Genomic DNA, 19,647 nt, shown 5'->3' on the forward strand with positions numbered 1-19,647 from the left:
TTGCACTGATGCCAGGCATGCGTGTGTCAGAGGAGGAGGATTGTCTGTCACTCGAATAAAGGAATGTTGGGGTGACCAGACAGGACGGTATCTGGTGTGTATTAAGAGCTGCGAAGAGTGTTTAGGACACAGGGTTGTGTTTAAAAACCGACTTGAAAAGCAAGGTCGTGTGTGGAATTATGGATGGCAAATTCTGTAACCTGTCTTACAGTACTTCTTTTGTAGTCATGGGAGCACCTCGTGGAATTTTCTAATTAATAATGGTGACAAGCTAGTGATGACACCAATACTCGGGTAGGAGCGTAGTTTAGACTCCACTGTACTTAGTCGGAGTTACATACCGCTAATCTGACTAATCATACATACTGACTAATCAACGGGCGATTTTTGCAGTACACAGACCTAATTTCTCACTTAGTGTTTATAAAACAGTCAAAGGAAAAGCAGAGTGGAGGTATTCAAGTTAATGTATCCATTGGGACTTGCTCCCCTAAACTACTGAATCTAGCGATGCTAAAGTCTTTAATTTGTATGTTAACTTACTTGAAACAGATTCCTCCCAATGACAACAGAAGTTCTAAGAAAACAAAGTTAATCGTACTTATTGTGTAGCAGATGTTCAACTTAACTGTCCCAGCTCCCCCACTCACATGTGTAACTGCTGAAATGAGTGAAACCTGTTTGTTTGTTTGTTTGTTTGTGTCACTGATGTTTCTGTGTTAATGTTACACAATGGCGTGTCTAGACAGTGAGCTTGGTGCGTAGTGGGGAGTACTAAGTCTGGCATGGAAGTGACGTGCATGTTGTCACAGGTAATTTTTCCAGTAAGCGGAGAACATTTTGACTCAAACTGTGCTAACTTCTAAGCTAACTTTTAAGCTAACTTTTAAGCTAACCTTTATCACGTTGTGTATGGTTTAGGCTGGCTGTGATAGTAATCTTTATAGATGCTGTTCAAATATGTATGACTTACTTGTCCTTTAATCCACAAAGTAGGGCCTTCTAGCCTCTCCATTCCACTCACACACACCCCCCCCTTGCCTGTGGAGACCCTCTTCACATTCCTCCTTCACCCACGTGGCGGGGCAGGGCCTCGCCCAGAGTGCCCACTGCACTTGCACACTATAGGACGCTCTACTCGTGCTGAAGGGTAGAGCAGACTACGTTCTGAACATTTATCTCTGTTTGCAGAATATCATGAGGGGTGTCTCCAGAGCAGAGCTCTGTCCCTCTGCCTTAGAAGGAAACTTTTTCAGCATGCTGTGTTCCAGCGCTTCAAATTCATCACTGTTCCCAGACTTCTGGGTCACTTTGATCTATACTGGGCTAAAATAAATGCAGAGTCATATTTTAAGTTACAGATTGCTTAGTCTCAACTTGGACAGGGTAGGAGGGGGAGATTTTTTAAAATGATTCAAATCATTTACAAGTAGAGGCTTGCTACCTACCAGCAGTTACAAAGCTTGATTTATTTTTTCCAGATTTATCATTTCTTTCCTTTGGAACAAAACACAAGTCAGTTAGCATATTGCCTGTGACCTTGTCACTATTACAGGATCCTGTGAGGTTCTCAGACTTTGCTGCTGTGGTTAAATAAAGCATTCTTGAGATTCATTCAGAATCTCAACAAAAGTTTCACACCAGTGAATGTGGAATTGTTTCTTATTATACCCAGCATCTGAATAAAAGCATCTGAATAAACTAATTTTCAAGACTAAATAACTCAGGCTTGCTTTTGGGAGTTCATTATGAGATAGCTTCTCACCTGGAGAGCAGGGAGATGGAGTGTCCCAGCCATAACCACCCCATTCCCCACTCCCATCCCCACCCCATCCTCCATCCCCCCACCCCATACCCCATCCTCCATACCCCATCCCCGGTGAAAGAGCTATTATATATACACTGGGTGCTAACTTAGGTGCTTCATTCTTGGTGTTGAAAAGAAAGCCATGCTACCTGGTGCCGGTGTGTGGTGGTTCACAACTTTAATCCTTTAAACTCAGGTGGATTTCTGTGAGTTTGAGGCCAGCCAAGGTTACATAGTGAGACCTTGTCTTAAAAAGAAAAAAAAAGCAGCCACGGGGTAGCTAAAATGAATTATTCATCTTCGACTTTGTAAGTCTTTTCTGTAGGCTGAAGATCTGTGGCTAGGGAGAACTGACAGCACAAAAAGGTGTTGTTCAGGGAGTTTGAGGGTTGTATTCTGATGCTGAGTGGGTTGATTCATTCATTCATTCATTTATTCATTCATTCAGCAAATACTTCTGAAGCACTTGCATGAGCTAGGCCCTACTGTAGGAGTCAGGACGGAAGTGTGAGCAGAGTGGGCGAGGGCCTGACTCGTGTCTACTCCAGTGGGACCCTGAGTGACAGTGGGTGTGTGAGCACAGCAGATCCTGTCATCAGAATACAGTGGAAAGTTCCAAGTGGTGAGATAGGAAAGAGCTGTGTGGGGGTGACGTCACTGTTCACACAGAGGGACGGGTGAACAAACCTCTGCTGAGATGTCTCCCAATCTCTGACTTGAGGGGAGCGTGGGAGGCAGGGAGGCTGGAGCAGGAGCATGCTTGATAGGTGGGAGGGCTGCCGAGGTCACAGGGGCCAGGCAGGGCAGACATGGGGGAGGTGGCAGATAAAGAGGTCGTCTTTGGAGCTGGGAAAGGACACCTCAGGATAGGCCATCGTCAAAAATGCGACTCTGAGTAAGGGGGAGCCTTTTGGGGCCTTTCTCTGTCCATTTGAAAAACGTTAAGAGTAGATTCTGGGCAGGGGATCATGGAGGATCAGGGGCAGAATGGGAGGCTTTCTTTTTTACATTAGCTGTGTGGACCTAAATCAGAATTCTTCTCTAGATTTTCATTTCCTCATCTGCAGAATAACTGGGTCTCCTCCAGCTCCAGAACTTTAAGATCTTAGGTCATGTGGAGTCTTTCTTCAGGGAGGCAAGAAGAGGCAGGATATTCTCAGACTGAAAGCAGAGGACCTGAAAACTTGACATCAACCCACCAGGGGCCAGATCATCCCCAAACCAGAGATCACCCCAAATCCAGAGAGACCCGGTCAGGTCTTTTCAGTCAGGCCACAAGAGGGAAAACCAGAGCTGGGCATGGTGGTGCACACCTGCCTTCAATCCCAGTGCTTGGAGAGGTAGAGAGGAGGGTGGATGCCTTTGAGGCCAGCCTGGTCTCCACAGTGAGTTCCAGGCTAGCTAGGGCTATGTAGTTAAATCCTGCTCCAAAGAGGGGAAAAGGAAGGAAGGAAGGAAAGAAGGAAGGAAGGAAGGAAGGAAGGAAGGAAGGAAGGAAGGAAGGAAGGAAGGAGTTTCTGTAATCTCAGCTCACCTCTATCAAACTTTTCTTATCTCTGATTTCCCTTTCTGCTTGAGATAGGATCAAAGCTGTCATTCATGCGCAGATCTGGCCGCCAGAGTCACTCTTGTCAGGAAGATCTGGAACCTTCCAGAAGGAAATAGACCTACTTTTTGCCCATCACAGGTTTGTTGCTGTTTTTGAGGCACCCACAGCTTCATCTACAGAGATCTGCTGCCTCTGCCTGGAGAGTACAGGGATTAAAGCTGTACACCAGCAGACCACACACACACACACACACACACACACACACACACACACACACACGCCAGTCATTTTATCACAATCTAAGAGATTTCTTTTGCTTTCAGTTCTCTTATCCCACTTACTTGCCCCCAGGTGCTCTTCAAACCATATTTTAGACACACACACACACACACACACACACATACACATATATGTACATACACACACACATAAATACATGCATACATGTCCTGGACAGCCTGGAACCCACTATGTAGACCAGACTGGCCTCAAACTCAACTCATCCATTTACCTCTCCCCAGCACTGGGATACACACATACACACACACATACACATATATGTACATACACACACACATAAATACATGCATACATGTCCTGGACAGCCTGGAACCCACTATGTAGACCAGACTGGCCTCAAACTCAACTCATCCATTTACCTCTCCCCAGCACTGGGATACACACACACACACACACACACACACACACACACACACACACGCGCGCGCGCGCATATATATATGTATGTATGTATGTACACACACATGCTTATATATGTATACATATATATATATATATACACATACATATATATATGAATGAGTGTTCCGCCTGCACGTATATATGTGCAGCACATGTATGCCTAGTGCCAGATCCCATGGCACTAGAGCTAAAGATGGCGGTGAGTCACCATATGGGTGCTAGGAACTGAACCTGGCCCTCAAGCGCAGCAAGCCATTGCTGAGCCATGACTCCAGCACCGCACCCCAGGTGCTGTCCTCTAAGGCATTCACGTGTGCGTTGCTTGAGTGCCATCTGGCCAGGTGGGAGTGCTCGCTTTATGTGTCTTAACTTTGGTGCTGCAGCTCTTCTTTTTCCCCAGGCACTGTTGTTGTGTCTGTATCACACGCCACAACTGCCTGGTCCCTGGTGGATGCTCAGGTTAACCCGCTCCCCAACAGCACAAGTCATTACAGCAGTAAACACCCTCTTCTACCTTCTGTGTCTGCTTATAAAGCTGTGTAGCATTGCTGTGGGTGATCCCAGACTCGTTTCTGCCGTCGCTGGACCTGTCTCTGTCTCAGGATGATCTGTGCCCTGACGTTTGCCAGCATCCAGCTTTGGGCACTTTATCTACTCTCATAAGCTCCAAGTGACAGCTTACTATTTTAGTTGGTATTACTAGTCCTCTTGAGCATCTCTTAGGCACACAGCATCTTGTGAATGTGTGTGTGCTCTCTCTGTGCTGTTCTGTTGGAGTTGAAGTCTATGGTGTCACTAGTCTGCAGAAAGATTAAGTGGATACTCTATGGAACATTTATACTTTGACTTCATCTTCTCATCTGATTTATTCAATCTTAATTTGTTCAAGATTAACCTTTTATTTTATATTACCAAATAAGTTATTATTATTGGTGGTGGTGGTTTTTTTTTTTTTTTTTTTTTGGTTTTTTCAAGACAGGGTTTCTCTGTGTAGCTCTGACTGTCCTGGAACTCACTCTGTAGACCAGGCTGGCCTCAAACTCAGAAATCCGCCTGCCTCTGCATCCTAAGTGCTGGGATTAAAGGCATGCGCCACCAACGTCTGACACCAAATAAGTTATTTAATCTAGGTTTGTGCATCTCAAATTTTGTTTTAAAAAATTTCCTGGGGCTGGAGAGACAGCTCAGTGGTTAAGAGTACTTGCTGTTATCCAGAGGACCCAAGTTCAGGTCCCAGGACCCACATCAGGCAGCTCCTGAGCACAGGGGGACCTGATGCCTTTTCTGCCTCTGCAAGTGGTGTGCTCAATGCACAAACCACATACACATACATGTACAGTTGCATATACACATGCACACACACATGCACTCAATACTTAAACCACATACCCACACATGCACACTTGCACATACATATGCACACATACATGCACTCAATGTATAAATCACATACACACGAACATTTGCACATACACAGGCACATACATGCACACATGTACACATACATGCACACACATGCATTCAATGTACAAACTACACACAAGTGTACACACACAGAGAGAGAGAGAGAGAGAGAGAGAGAGAGAGAGAGATTGAGACAAGTATTTTATAACTCCATCTGTGGGTCTCATCTGTGACTAAGTCTTAGAGACATTGAATCCACATTGCATCTAGCCCTCTCCTGTTTTCTATTTGAAGAGCTAGTCTTTTTGAGAGCATCTCAGGGCAGGGGTGAGGGTGGGCAGGAGGGAGGCAGGCAGGAAGGAGGCAGGAAGGGGAGATAGGGGGAGACCAGAAGAAGAAAATTTCATATTTTTTTATTGAGTCATGGCATCCTTTACCCTCTGTGATTCCCATGGTGCACTGCTCTCTAGCTCTTCGCCTGTGACTCCCATGGTGCACTGCTCTCTAGCCCATTGCCTGTGACTCCCATGGTGCACTGCTCTCTAGCTCTTCGCCTGTGACTCCCATGGTGCACTGCTCTCTAGCCCATCGCCTGTGACTCCCATGGTGCACTGCTCTCTAGCCCATCGCCTGTGACTCCCATGGTGCACTGCTCTCTAGTTCTTCGCCTGTGACTCCCATGGTGCACTGCTCTCTAGCTCTTCGCCTGTGACTCCCATGGTGCACTGCTCTCTAGCCCATCGCCTGTGACTACCATGGTGCACTGCTCTCTAGCTCTTCGCCAGTGACTCCCATGGTGCACTGCTCTCTAGCTCTTCGCCTGTGACTCCCATGGTGCACTGCTCTCTAGCCCTTCGCCTGTGACTCCCATGGTGCACTGCTCTCTAGCCCATCGCCTGTGACTCCCATGGTGTACTGCTCTCTAGCCCATCGCCTGTGACTCCCATGGTGCACTGCTCTCTAGCTCTTCGCCTGTGACTCCCATGGTGCACTGCTCTCTAGCTCTTCGCCAGTCCGGAACGTCCTCCTGTTATGTCCCACTGCTCTGTAGCTCTTGCTCCAGGGTTTGTAGCTTAGGTTGCCGTTACAGTGACATACTCGTCATCTTGTGATGACCAGCACAGCGCCATTCATTTTAAAGTTCACGTAACTATTCCTAGGCCAAAGTTTACATCTCCTTATACAATTTGGAGTAAAGTCATTAAGTTGCTAAGAAATTATATTTTGAGAGGTTTTTAACTTGGTATTGCATTAAATTTATAAATTACTCTGAGTAGACTTATCTTTTTAATGGTGACATGTTCTACCCAAAATCTCGTGGAATGCCATTCCACTTGTTTGCCTTATTATTATTATTATTATTATTATTGGAGCTTGGAAATAATTTAGAACTAACAGAAGGGGTCTAAGAATAGAATGAAGGACTCTGAGTGTCTCCTCTCTGGGATCACCAGGTCAGCAGCCAGCACTGCTGTATTGGGTCCTCTGTGCATTTCTTCACATTTCCCTGCCCTTTATGCCCTACCTCTAGTGTCTGGGTTCAAACCCAAGGCCTTGCACATGCCCGCTAGGTGAGGAGCACTCCACCCCTGTGAGGAGCACTCGCCCTGAGCTGCGCTCAGCTCCTTTGTCAGAGCTTGAGTCCTCCAAGAGGGACGATTTGATCCTATTGTGAATCTTGTTTCCCTGTGTTATTCTCTAGATGGTTACTAGTAGTTTAAGATGTTTAACATGGCTTCTTCTCTCATCCTCTGTACAGCTATTAAATTCTGTCTCTCTGGGTTTCTGCAGCAATGACCCAGGAATATATTTCCTTAGGAAAACATGTGGACATTCTCATTAGGAGAAATAGCTGTTTTTTCTTTTAAATACTGAAACTTGGTCTACTTTATGGTACTATAAAATATATGAATTAGGAAACTGATATTCCTCAGATTTGTGTTCTCTTTCTTTTTAAGCCAACAGCATCTGTTAGGTCTCCCATCCAAGTACTTAACCAAGCCCAACCCTGCTTAGCTTCCCCAGTCAGATGGAATGAAGCACATTTAAGGTGAGACTGCTACAGATAATCCTGTATTTTCTTGAAATTTGTATTAGTGTTCCATACACCATGTATTGTTATCAATCCTTAGTAAAAAGACGTTAATCAACACTAGAATTGTATTTACAACTGGTGAAAATTGTATGTTAATGTTGTGAATATAATTATACTCAGACTTGGTGCAATTCTGATCAAGGAGTGATGTGACTCCAAAGGCCTCTGTGTGTGACTTGCAGGCTCTGTGCCACACAGTGCCTCCCGGTGGTAGGTGTGCAGTTTGGGACTGTGCCCTTCATCAGGTGTGTTTCCTCAGCTTGTAATCGACTGAGCCTGTGCCGTGCAGACAGCTGTATAGCTGTTAGCCCTTATGGAGCGCTTGCAGGATTTGTCCTCTAGGAAACAAGACAGCTTCACTCCAGCCGCAAGCCCAAATCCTGAGCCTTATGGGGAGTCGTTACTAACATAAATAAGAGTCCTCAGTACTTCTGCACTCTCCTTGTATTAATGTATGGTCAGATCCCAAGGGTCTCATACAAACTTACTTCACAGTGAGGCCACATTTTCCTTCTGCTGCTGAGAGTCAAATTTTAAATAAAAATAAATGTAAAAGAGTCACCACATTCAGTATTATAACTGTAGTGGTCAATGTGATTGTCAATAAAGTCACATACACACACACACAAAAAAAATAACCAACAAAAACTAGTGTACTTACTCTGGGTCAGTTTCTACTCTAGATGTAAACCTTAAGGATATCCTAAGAAATACTGCAGTTATTTAACACATAGAGACATAGGTGGCTGAGTGATAGCTGCTGGGCACTTAGTTACTACTGTCCCTGCTCTCCTGCTTTAGACCAGTATTTTCTCCCTTAATTATGTGTGTGTGTGTGTATGTATGTATATGTGTTATGTGTATGTGTATATGTATATATGTGTATATATAGTTATATGTAGAAATTTTGCAAAATACAGAAAAGCAAACCCCTATAGCTCCAGCCTGAATGCCAACCTAAGCTGTTAACGGTCTATTTCTCATGCTGTGGAGGAGGGGATGCGTTTAACACCATGGTTTCCGAGCCTTGCTCCTTGTTCAGGGTTAAGTCATCAGCTCACCTCGGTCTCGCCTCGCTCCTCTGGGAAGGATGGAGGAGGGTGACAGGCTATAATTAGCTTTAGGCGTGAGGAGAAGCCTGCTGGTCACTTGGGTCAGACTGAGCCTGAAGGAGTCACAGCGTACCGAGCTCCAAGCCCGGATCATCGGAGTTGAGTGAGGAACATTTGTGCTCTGGACCCCAGTGGAGCAGAGGCGCTTACTGATTGATGATTTAATGTCCTTTAGCACAGGTTTAGTCCCTCCTTCTTCTTCCCCTTCAGATCACACTTCCCCCCTTTCACAAATGGAGTGAAGAAAATAGTTTTGTTTCGTTTTGTTCTGTTTTCTCTAAGTAAAGGTCTCAGTGTGTAGCCTCTGGCCTGGAACTTGCTGTGTAGATCCTGCTGCCCTAGGAATTTCAAAGATCCTCCTGCCTCAGCCTCCTAATTGCTGAATGTAGCAGCACCATACCTATCTTCTCTTGACACTGAAATAAACCTCCACATGATCACTTTGTTTCCCTAATCTCTGTTTGCCTTGTGGTATGCCCTGTGGACATGTGATCATATAAATAGCAGGAAGTGAGCTAATTCCTAAGTCCACATTCCTCTCATCAGCATGTTCAATTCCACACAGCCGCACTTCCCCCTTATGCCCATCCTGTATCCTGATTGACTGGAATGCCTGTCCCCGGTTTGCATTAACCCTTGCCACCTTCGGGAATACAGCTGACCAGGCACCTCAGTGTGCCCTTTCAAAGGAATCCATCCAGGGAGGCAGACAGGAAGCCTGCAGGGGTCAGGGGTGAGAAAGTACAAGATCTCAGCCTCCTAGCTCGAGGGAGGGGCTAGGGAGTGGGACCCCACCTGCTCTCCGACAGTGTGAGCAGAGCCTAGCACACCGCCCACCCGGACCTCTGCTGCAGAACGAGAGTGTGCTGCATTTTTCTGGAGGCTGAGTGAGGATCTGTGGTGCTGACAGCCGCGATGGGAGTGGACCAGGAGAGAATGCCTGGGTGCTGACCTCCAGCCTTGTTGTCTGGGCCCCGCGCGCGCCAGGCGGGCATTGTTCTCACGCTGCTGCAATGCTTTTAGCACAAATGAGCCTGCCCTGTCAGCAGAAAAAGTTGCAATGGATGTGCCGAGTTGTACTTCACTCCCCAGCCTCACACCCGTGATCTCCCCTTTCTGGTTTGTTCTCTCCTCCCATCTCTAGTAAAGTAGACACTTTTTTGCCTTTTCTGCTGTTTCTGAACAATAAGTAGTGTTCTGGATCTGCGCTGTTGTACCTCATTGGCCAGACCTCCTATTCACAGCACAGTGTGGGATAGTTGACTGACAGCTGCTACGAGGCCTTGCAAATGCTGCCCTGAAGCCAGTGCTGTGGGAGGAGCCTTACAGAGGTAAGGAACCTTCTGTAAGGTCTGTTGCCGACTGTACCTGAACTCTGCCCCAGCCGACTTGGGCTATCCTTAAACTCACGGTGGTCCTTCTGCCTCAGCTTCCCGAGTGCTAGGATTACAGTCACACACAATCATTTTTTAATTAATTAATTATGCATGTGTATTTGTGTGTCTCTTGTGGGCTCACACATGTCCCACGATGCACTTTTGGAGGTCTGAGGACAACCTTTAAGTGCTGGGCTTTGCCTATCTTCCACCTTGTTCAAGGAGTCTCCCTGCCACTGCTTAGCCCAGGCTCGCCGGCCTGCCAGCTTCTGGAGAGTCTCCCATCTGTGACTGCTGCCTCCCTGTTGATACATGCTAGGGTACAAAGTCCAGTTTCTGTGTGGACGCTGGGGGTCCAAAGTCAGGTCCTCAGGCTTGCATAGCCTAAGTGTGCCATTTCTTTAGACCTATTATCTTCTTGAATTGCCCATTTTAAAAATCGGTCCAGGGCTGGAGAGATGGCTCAGCAGTTAAGAGCACGGACTGCTCTTCCAGAGGTCCTGAGTTCAAATCCCAGAAACCACATGGTGGCTCACAACCATCCATACTGAAATCCGATGCCCTCTTCTCATGTGTCTGAAGACAGCTACAGTGTACTTATATAATAATAAATAGATCTTTGGGCCGGAGCAAGCAGAGGTCCTGAGTTCAATTCCCGGCAACCACTTGATTGGCTTGCAACTATCTGTACAGCTACAGTGTACTCATATACCCCAAACTAAATAAATCTTTAAAAAAAATTGGTCTAAGAAAATTACATAGTTTTTGTTTCATACATTTTTTAAACAGCTTAACTTTGTTCTAAGTTTAAATTGAAATATTTTGCTTATAATTTATTTGTTGATGAAACTGGTCATTTGTCCTAAGATTTCCTACAACATGGATTTTTTTTTTTTAAGTTTGGTTGGAGGAATTTCACTCTTGTTTCTAAAGTGAGTTAGCTTAATTTAATGGCTACTGCAGGAGGTTCCAACATCATTGGCCCATATAGTTTGGTTTGTTCCTGAGGTGATTTCTGAGGAGACTTCTAGAGTTGTTTCAGGTATCAGGGAGTGACATTATCACATTGTGGGACAGCCAATACATTGTGCCTTGAAAGAATTCTGTAACTATCTGGTAAGGCAGTTTCCAGGTTCCGTAGAGCTGTAGGGAGGACAGAGGCCTCTGGTTTTCTTCTCTAGGGACAGTATGTTGCTTTAAGGATCCCTGAGTTCAGTGCCAGAACCTCTTCAGGATGTTACTATCTGACAGTGTAGATCTGTTACCAGAAAGCACCTGCAGATCCCAAGGGTTGGGTAGAGGAGAGTGAGTTTGCTTTGGGTCCAGACTCTACAGGTCCTGGAGACTTGAGCAGCCCACAGTGCCATGCGTCATGCTGCTAATAAAGAAAGTTCCGAGACATAGCTTTCATTAGCTCAGGTTCTTACTACTAGTAATTCCAGGATTTGGACCACTATGGGCATGAAGAGATCAGGTTCACGTCCTCCCTCCCTCCCTCCCTCCCTCCCTCCCTCCCTCCCTCCCTTCCTTCCTTTGGGAGGGGGCATGTTCCATTTGACCGTCCATCACCCAGTGACTCTGTAGGACCACAGGCCAGTGTTAAGCCAATAACACGGACAGATGCTGTGAAGTTTGCTATATTTGATCTGTTGCTCATTCAAAGGTTCCAAGAAGAAAATAGCTCAGTGCCAGTATTTTCATCTAGTCTTAAAGCCAAATAAGTTAAACTAAGACATGGAAAAAGATGTTCAATGATTTGATTATAGCCCTAAGGAGGGCGATCATTTTAGTAAGAGTTTTGCTTTGATTAAAGCATCAATTAACAGTAAGTCACTGAAAAGCTTCCACGTGGATTTAACCAGTATTTATTTAAAGTTTATTCTTATAGTCCATAAATGAAATTCAAACCGGGTTAGTTGTCTCATACCATGACCTGACATACTTATAAATGAAAATGAATTATTTGCAAGTGAAGTGTTAGTCAGGGGTGATCTGTTGCCTTACTATTGTGAGCGAAAAATGCCAAACACTTCAGGTTGGCATGGTGGCACGTGCTTGTACTCCTTGGGGGACTGGGGCAGGGGGATTTTGGGGACAGCTTGGGCTACTCAGTGAGTTCCTGGCTAGCTTGGGACCTTTGCTTAAATAACCTAAAAATTGAAATCCTCAAATTAAACCCTCATTATCCGTGCCCAGCAAGGGAAGCAGGCGTGCATACAGAAGATAAAGGAGGTGAAGAGCAGCCTCCAGTTGCAGATTCTCGGTCTGCAGCGAAAACAGTTGCTTTGCTGGGCACCAGTGCCCTGTTCGTAGTATTTTCCCTTGGGCAGAGGGGGCAGCAGGTGTGCAGCTCCAAGTGGCCCTGCAGAGATTGGGGTGTATGGAGGACGGCAGGGAATGAAGCCAAACCCATGTGGGAGACTAGATCTTAACAAAGTTTGTCTGCCCCGAGGAGAGTTTTACTGCAAGTGGTGGGTGGAAGAACTCCAGGCACAGAGCAGTGTGAGGTTTGCTTTTTCCCGGCCACAGTGCGGTAAACAAGGCTGAGGAGGGTGAGACTTGTGGGCAGCATGCCCAGTCCATGGCAGCAGGTCCTCGGAGAAGGCAGATGGAGTCAGACTGCTGTTAACATGACTTAACTGCAGAGCCTATGTTTTCTTTCCTAGAAATACAGGGCATTTTTAATAAAAGTAGATAAACTCATTTTATGTCCTCCTTTTATCACCAGAAGGTATTTGGCAAAGGTTTTCTTGGGCCCAAATATAGGGGTTTCCTTTGTAGACATTTGCCTGGTCTGTTATGAATCTACTGCACCATGTAAAAAGGGGTGTCCGTTGCCCTTTGCCCATGACCAGTAACCACAGGACTCACATTCCTCTCTCTGCTCAAAAACACAGTTGCAGTTTGGAGAAGTTAGCTCTGCCCAGAAATGGTGCTTCACCTCTGTTGTTTGTGCAGTTACTCTGGGTGATGATCCCCATCCTCCCTTCCCTCCTCCCTGCCCCCCCCACCCCATGACTGTCATCATCACAGCCAGTGTTTTCTGAGCGTCTGATTTTTGTTGGGAGGTGTTCCAGGAGTTTGCTGACATTTCAGATTTAATCCTTGCCATACATATACTGTGAACCACATTACTGTTATCTTAATTTATAGATGAAGAAACTAACATTTTGAGGACTTGCCAATTGAATGTTCCCAAGGTCACAGACAAGTCAGAGTCAGAAATTGAAACTAGGACTGGGGATGTGGCTCAGTTAGCTATGAGTTTGCCTAGCATAAGTGGAGCCCTGGTTTGGATCATATCACATACATGTGCTATGGCACATGCCAATGGGCTCAGCACTTAGAGGTAGAGGCAGGTGGATCAGGTGTTCAAGGCCATTTGTGGCTACATAGTGAGTTCAAGGTCAGCCTGGGGGTATAAAAGACTTATCTAACACACAAACACACACATGCACGCATGCACACACACACACACATGCACACACACAGGTATACATGTACACAGAAGAAAAAGAAAGAAGAAACTGAAACTAATGCTCTCTTGCTTAAGGGTCAGATCCTGTTATTTCTATAGTTATTAATCCAATTTAGGAGTAATTATGATTTACCATTTTAAATTTGCTCATTATTTTATGGATGGAGCAAGTGTATAGAATGCATAATGCTCTGGGATCTGTACTTAGCAACACACACATACAGTGTGTGTTATGTGTTATATGTATGTATGTGTATGTATGTGTATGTATGAGTGTGTGTGCACATGCATGTGCGTTTGTGTGTATATTTATGTGTGTGTATGCATGTGTGTGTATGCGTGTGTGTGTTTGTATGTATATGCATGTGTGTGTGCATGCATGTGTGTGTATACGTGTGTGTGTGTGTTTGTATGTGTATGCATGTGTGTGTGCATGCATGTTTGTGTGTGTATCTGTGTGTTGCTATAGCACAGTGTAGAGATTAGAAGAAAACGTGCTGGAGTCAGTTCTCTCCTACCAGATGGGCTCCAGGGATCGAACTCGCCACCTTAGTCAGATGCTTTTGCTTCCTGAGATAGCTCACTGCCTCAGCAAATTGTTCTGTGGTGTCTCCCCACCCAGTGAACGTGCAAATCGCCAGACACCGTACTTCCCTCATTTCCACCCTAGATCAGGTGTAAGTTGCAAGACTAAAATATTCATTAAAATGTGAAGTTCAGAGGTGGGGCTGAGTAAGCTATGTAAACGTCTGCCGTGTTTTCGGGCAGAATGCTCGTGTAAGCCTCTGCCAGTGGATTAAAGCGCTGATATTGCTGAAACACAAGGGGTGCTCATCTTTCAAAATTAAAATTATCCTATACTATAAAAAGATCACAGCGAATATATGAGTCACCTATGCCCTGGAAAAGTCAGGAGAGTGCTCTGGGTCCACTATGGCTGAGGTAAGGACTGTTGTGAGCCATCATGTGGATGCGGGGGACTGAACCCTGGGCCTCTGCGGGAGCTGCTTAACCTCTGAGCCATCTACCGCTCCAGCCCCCGTACTTGTTTTTATAAGAGCCAAACAAGATGGTATGTAGAACTACACAGAACAAAATAGCCCTTGGTGTCTGAGCAGGAATCGCTGTGCCCAATGCTAGCTGGCCCCAGACAGAGCGCTGGAGGCTTTAGGACAGTGGCTCTCAGCCTGGGGCTCCGACGACCCTCTTATAGGCGTCGCCTAAGACATCAGGAAACGCAGATATTTACATGATGATTCATTCATAACAATAGCAAAGTTACAGTTATAAAGTAAGAATAAAGACAACTTTGTAGTTGGAGTCACCACATCATGAGGGACTGTATCAAAGGGTCGCAGGGTCAGGAAGGTGGAGAAGCTGTGCTCTAGGACATAGTTGTCTCCTTGGCAGTGATTACATTCATTTGCTGTTTGTAAGGCAATCAGCCTCCCAGCTTATAGCCACTGCCAGGCACTACCGTTCACATCTGTAACGGAATTAAAGCACAGTATTCTGTCCTCTGTCATGGCAGTCTGTGATATAAATCTTTTCCCGTTTCTTTCTAGCTTGATCCTATCCCAACTGCTATTATAATAATGGTAGCTGGAAAGACAGCCCAGCAGTTAAGAGCACACTGCCTGCCCTACCCTTCCCACCCAGCTGGCCTGGGCCCCAAGGGATCTACACTCTCTTCTGCTCTCTGCAGGCACTGCATGCATGTGATGCACAGATTTACAGACAAACAGGACACCTGAACACATGAAATAAAAGCAAAGGTTTGCCGGGTGGTGGCACACGCCTTTAATCCTAGCACTTGGGAGGTAGAGGCAGGTGGATTTCTGAGTTTGAGGCCAGCCTGGTCTACAGAGTGAGTTCCAGGACAGCCAGGGCTATACAGAGAAACCCTGTCTCGGGAAAAAAAAAAAAAAAAAAAAAAAAAAAAAAAGATTAATGGGGCTGGAGAGATGGCTCAGCGGGTAAGAGCACTGACTGTTCTTCTGAAGGTCCTGAGTTCAAATCCCAGCACCCACATGGTGGCTCACAACCATCCATACAGATTAATCAGTTTCTTGCATGCCGTTGCCCACTTTGAAACATCCACGTATGTGATGTGACCCTGTCCCCACTGTAGAACCCCCCTCATCCCCCAGGAGGGTTAGACTTTGTCTTCTTCCTCAGTTCTTTTTTTTTTTTTTTTAAGAAGGGGGAAGGGCATGGCTTGAGACAGACAGGATATCACTGTGTAGCCTTAGCTGGTCTGGAACTCACTATGTAGAGCGGGCTGGCTTTGAACTCCCAGCCTCTGCCTCCTGAGGGCTAGGATTAAAGGAAGGCACAGCCGCCATGCCTGTCCTGTCCTTCTTGTTCTGCGGCTCCCCCTCCAGGCCTTGTTCCTGTGAGTGTCAGACCCCACGTGACTGTTCTCCTTCACCATCGCATGCCACCCTGCATGGTCTGATCTGGCTGCTCTTCATCAGACTCTGCTGTATCCCTTATCTTAGTAAAATTTAGCTTAACGTAATTGCAACCATCTCTCCTCCCTTACTCTTAGCAAATAATATTGGCTGTCACCAACTCCTGGTGTGTTTTATTCAATTATTACTAATAACTAAAACTTAAAATTGTAATAAGCGAATGTGTGCCAAGACTTTGAAATGACATAGCTTTATTCACTTTCCCAAATACTTTTCTTTATAAGGCGTGGTCCCTTTGTGCTTGTAGGGAAGGGCAAGGCTGTTTGTCCTGTGTTAAGACATTAGGTCCTTGTTCAACTATCTAAGTTATTTAGTAGGTATGTTGCATCTTGGTATAGTTCCTCGTTCACCTTGACAAGAAGCTACCAGAGAGCCCACGCTTCTGTCCAGCATGGTGACTTTAGCTTCTGTGAGAGGCCAGTGGTCATTCTTGTTTGTGTAAAGCTATAAGCCTGTTTTCCAGCGCACTTAGATATCAGTACTCCTTACAATGACCTAAATTCCCTACCCTGGGAACAGTTGCAGATGTTTTTAACTCTAGCCAGACGGGTTTCTCCGTGTTCTTTCTGCCCAAATCTACAGGTCTCTTCCTTCCTTTATTATTTCTCCCAAAGCATCAAGAATAGTTCACAGGCTGACTTGGACTAGAGAATAAGGACATTTCATGTCGTTTAAATCTTCTGAGGCTGAATGGCTAGCTCACCTTGAACCAACAGATAAAGAAACTCGATGCCTGCATCCCAGATCTCAGTGTCAGGTGTCCTCCTCGCTTAGAGCACTGTGGGGAGACGGTTTCTGAGCCTCCCCTGAAAAATCTCCGCGATGCCTGTTTCCACTTGTGCTGCGCTGTTATCTGCAGCCGCACCCTCAAGTTTCAGTTCACTTTCACCTCCATCTTGACTTGTGCAACCGCTATCGTGCAGATTCTGTGCGTGTTACATCTGCACAGTTGTGGAACCCCTGATTTGAATGTGTCATTAAGCTGCCCAGCTCAGACATGTCCCTTTTATCTAGCTATGAGTCACTGGTTCTTAAATTTCCACTCATAAATGAAGTTCACACATGATTTAAGAAGCGTCAGTCTGGGGACTGGAGAGATGGCTCAGCAGTTAAAAGTACTGACTGCTCTTCCAGAGGTCCTGAGTTCAATTCCCAGCAACCACATGGTGGCTCACAACCATCTGTAATAGGATGCCCTCTTCTGATGTGTCTGAAGACAGCTACAGTGTACTCACATATAAATAAAGAAAAAATTTAGTGGTTTAAAAAAGAAGAAGAAGCGTCAGTCTGAGCATACTTAAGGGACTCCTAGGTTGTCATTTGGAAAAAAGTTTTCCCCCCATTCTTAAAATGTTGTAGGTCTCAAAACATTAATCATGGGGCTTCCATTTACACAGTTTTGTTCAAAATAGGCTGTTTAGGCAAAGGGGTATGGGAAATTTCTTTTTAAAAAGTGATTAAAACTAGAGAGGGCGGTGTCAGCTCACAGGGTGTGGGATGGAAGTCCTGCGGGACGGTTTTCAGGGGACCTTTGTGGTGTTCACTTCAGATGTGAGGACCGAAGGGCTCTTCCATGCTTGGCGGAAGCTCAGAGCCCCACCCTGTCCACTTATCTGAGAATGCTGCCTTCCTCCTCGGGACAAATTGAGATGTGACAGCTATTGCAACTGAACGGGTGGGACAGGTCCACGCGTCGATGCACGTGTCGGGTTCATGCGTGGACCGACACGTGGACCTGTTTTCTTACTTTAGTTTCTACCTTAGTTTCTCAGTCATCCCCTCAAAACCAGAGAGCGGTTCCTTGGTTCTTCAGCATCCCACAGGCTGTGGAGCCAGAGCTCACTTTAGCTGCTGAGGTGTGGAGGAAACACTTCGACGCTCCCTCCCCCGCCGGCGGGGTCCCCACAGTTTGTAGTTTGCTTTTCCTGTTCTTCCTTTGGTGCTTGCCTTGAGGAATCGCCTGGCAGCCAGTGCCGACCTCCAGTCCAGAGTCAGCTCTGTGACCCAGAGCAGTGGAGGAAATGCTGCCTTCCCAAATCTCACTTCCTTCCTTCCTGAAGCCGCTTTCGGCTTCATTTTCTGACACCTCTGATCCTGCCACAGAGGAGGAACCACACTTGCCTGTAATGTCAGGGAGAAGCGCAGCACTGCTCTCAGGGTTGAGCATGTCTCGCTGCGGGCCTGATGTCTTTTAAGAGGATTCCCTGAAGGTCATATTTCCTGGAGAATTCAGTTATAAAACCCGAGAAAACTCAAGATCTCCCCCCATAAAGCATACCCAGACAGGGAGGAGGAGAGCAGGCCTTTCAGTCAGGGAGACCCCTTCAGAGAATTTGTTTTAGATATAGATGGTGTCACTATGCTTTCTGAGAGAATGAATATATTGGCTAAGTTTTGAGGGGACAGTGAGGAAGATCCTAGGCACTAATATTTCTTTTAAAAATTTTGTGTGCTTGAGTGTTGTTGTTTTTAAACAAAATCTCAGTGGCTCAATATTACCAGTAGAGACTCTGGAGCCAGGTGCTGGGGTGAAAGCCTGCTAGCTCAGAGAGGCAGAGGAAGCGCCCAGCTGACCCTCCTCAGCTGCTGTCCCACTAGGAATGGCCCTCCAAAGAGCTTCCTTCAAACTGTCCCTCCTTTCTACTTCCTGTGCACCTCTCTATCCGTACTCCTGACTCCCTCTCACTCTCTGTGGTTTTTCCTTAATAATCCTATGTTTACTTCCTATCAACTGGTTGCTTGAGTCACCTCTTGACCTATGGTTGACTTTATTTAATCCTGTTTATAATATTCTAGCAGAAAGCCCTTGGATTAAAGGTGTGTGCTGGGGCTGAGCCACCCCATAACTAGAAACAGGCTTTTCCAGTAAATAATCCACAATCACAGTGTGATCAAGTATCCAGTGACAGTGCTTTGCCTGCATGAAGTGTATTTACCACGTGCACGTGGGCCACCTCTGGACACATTGGCTCTCCTTGAACCTGAGTTACAGGCAGTTGAGACTCACCATGTGGATTTTGGGAACCAAACCTGGGTCTTCTGCAAGAACAGCAAATGCTCTTAACTGCTGAGTCATCTCTCCTGACCTCTACTGTGTTTTTAAACCTTCAAAACTGATGTCCTCGGTGTCTCTCACTTGGATTTATAGCAGTGGAACCGTGAGACTGACTACCCCATGCCTTCCTGTACTCTAGGATTTCGTTCTTTTCAATACGTGGTCTCCACGCATAGCACTCTAGGGATCCTTTGGGGCATCCTCCAGTCTGAGGATTTGAGGAAGTACAACTTAGAATGTACAGGTTTAGGGAAAAGAATAAGGGGTTGTACTTGACACCAAGGCTAACGGGGAGCCACCCTACTCCAGGGCCAGGGGGACGGTCAAGTGACTAGATTGGCCAGGAAGTGCTGTCTGGAGGTTTCCTGGCTGTAGCCTTTGATAAGGCTGCCTCACCAAGTTAGTCCAGCAGGGAGGGAAACCCAGCTTCTTCTGCCTCTGTCTTTAGATTCCTGCTATCTTATTGGTTGGACCCAACTTTCTCCTGCCTCTGTCTTTAGATTCCTGCTATCCTATTGGTTGGACTCAGCTTCTCTGTCTTTGTCTTTAGATCTCTGCTATCCTATTGGTTGGACTCAGCTTCTCCTCTGCCTTG

The 19,647-nt window shown here is 46.0% G+C and overlaps 1 protein-coding gene across 2 annotated transcripts in view; it reads left to right on the top strand.

Moving 5' to 3' along the window:
* The window catches only part of Dnmbp (dynamin binding protein), a 96,597-nt gene that overhangs the window by 545 nt on the left and 76,405 nt on the right, over window positions 1-19,647 (top strand). The gene's annotated exons all lie outside the window — the stretch shown is intronic.

The sequence above is a fragment of the Apodemus sylvaticus genome, chromosome 1, assembly GCF_947179515.1.
Source record: "Apodemus sylvaticus chromosome 1, mApoSyl1.1, whole genome shotgun sequence".
Taxonomy (NCBI): Eukaryota; Metazoa; Chordata; class Mammalia; order Rodentia; family Muridae; genus Apodemus; species Apodemus sylvaticus.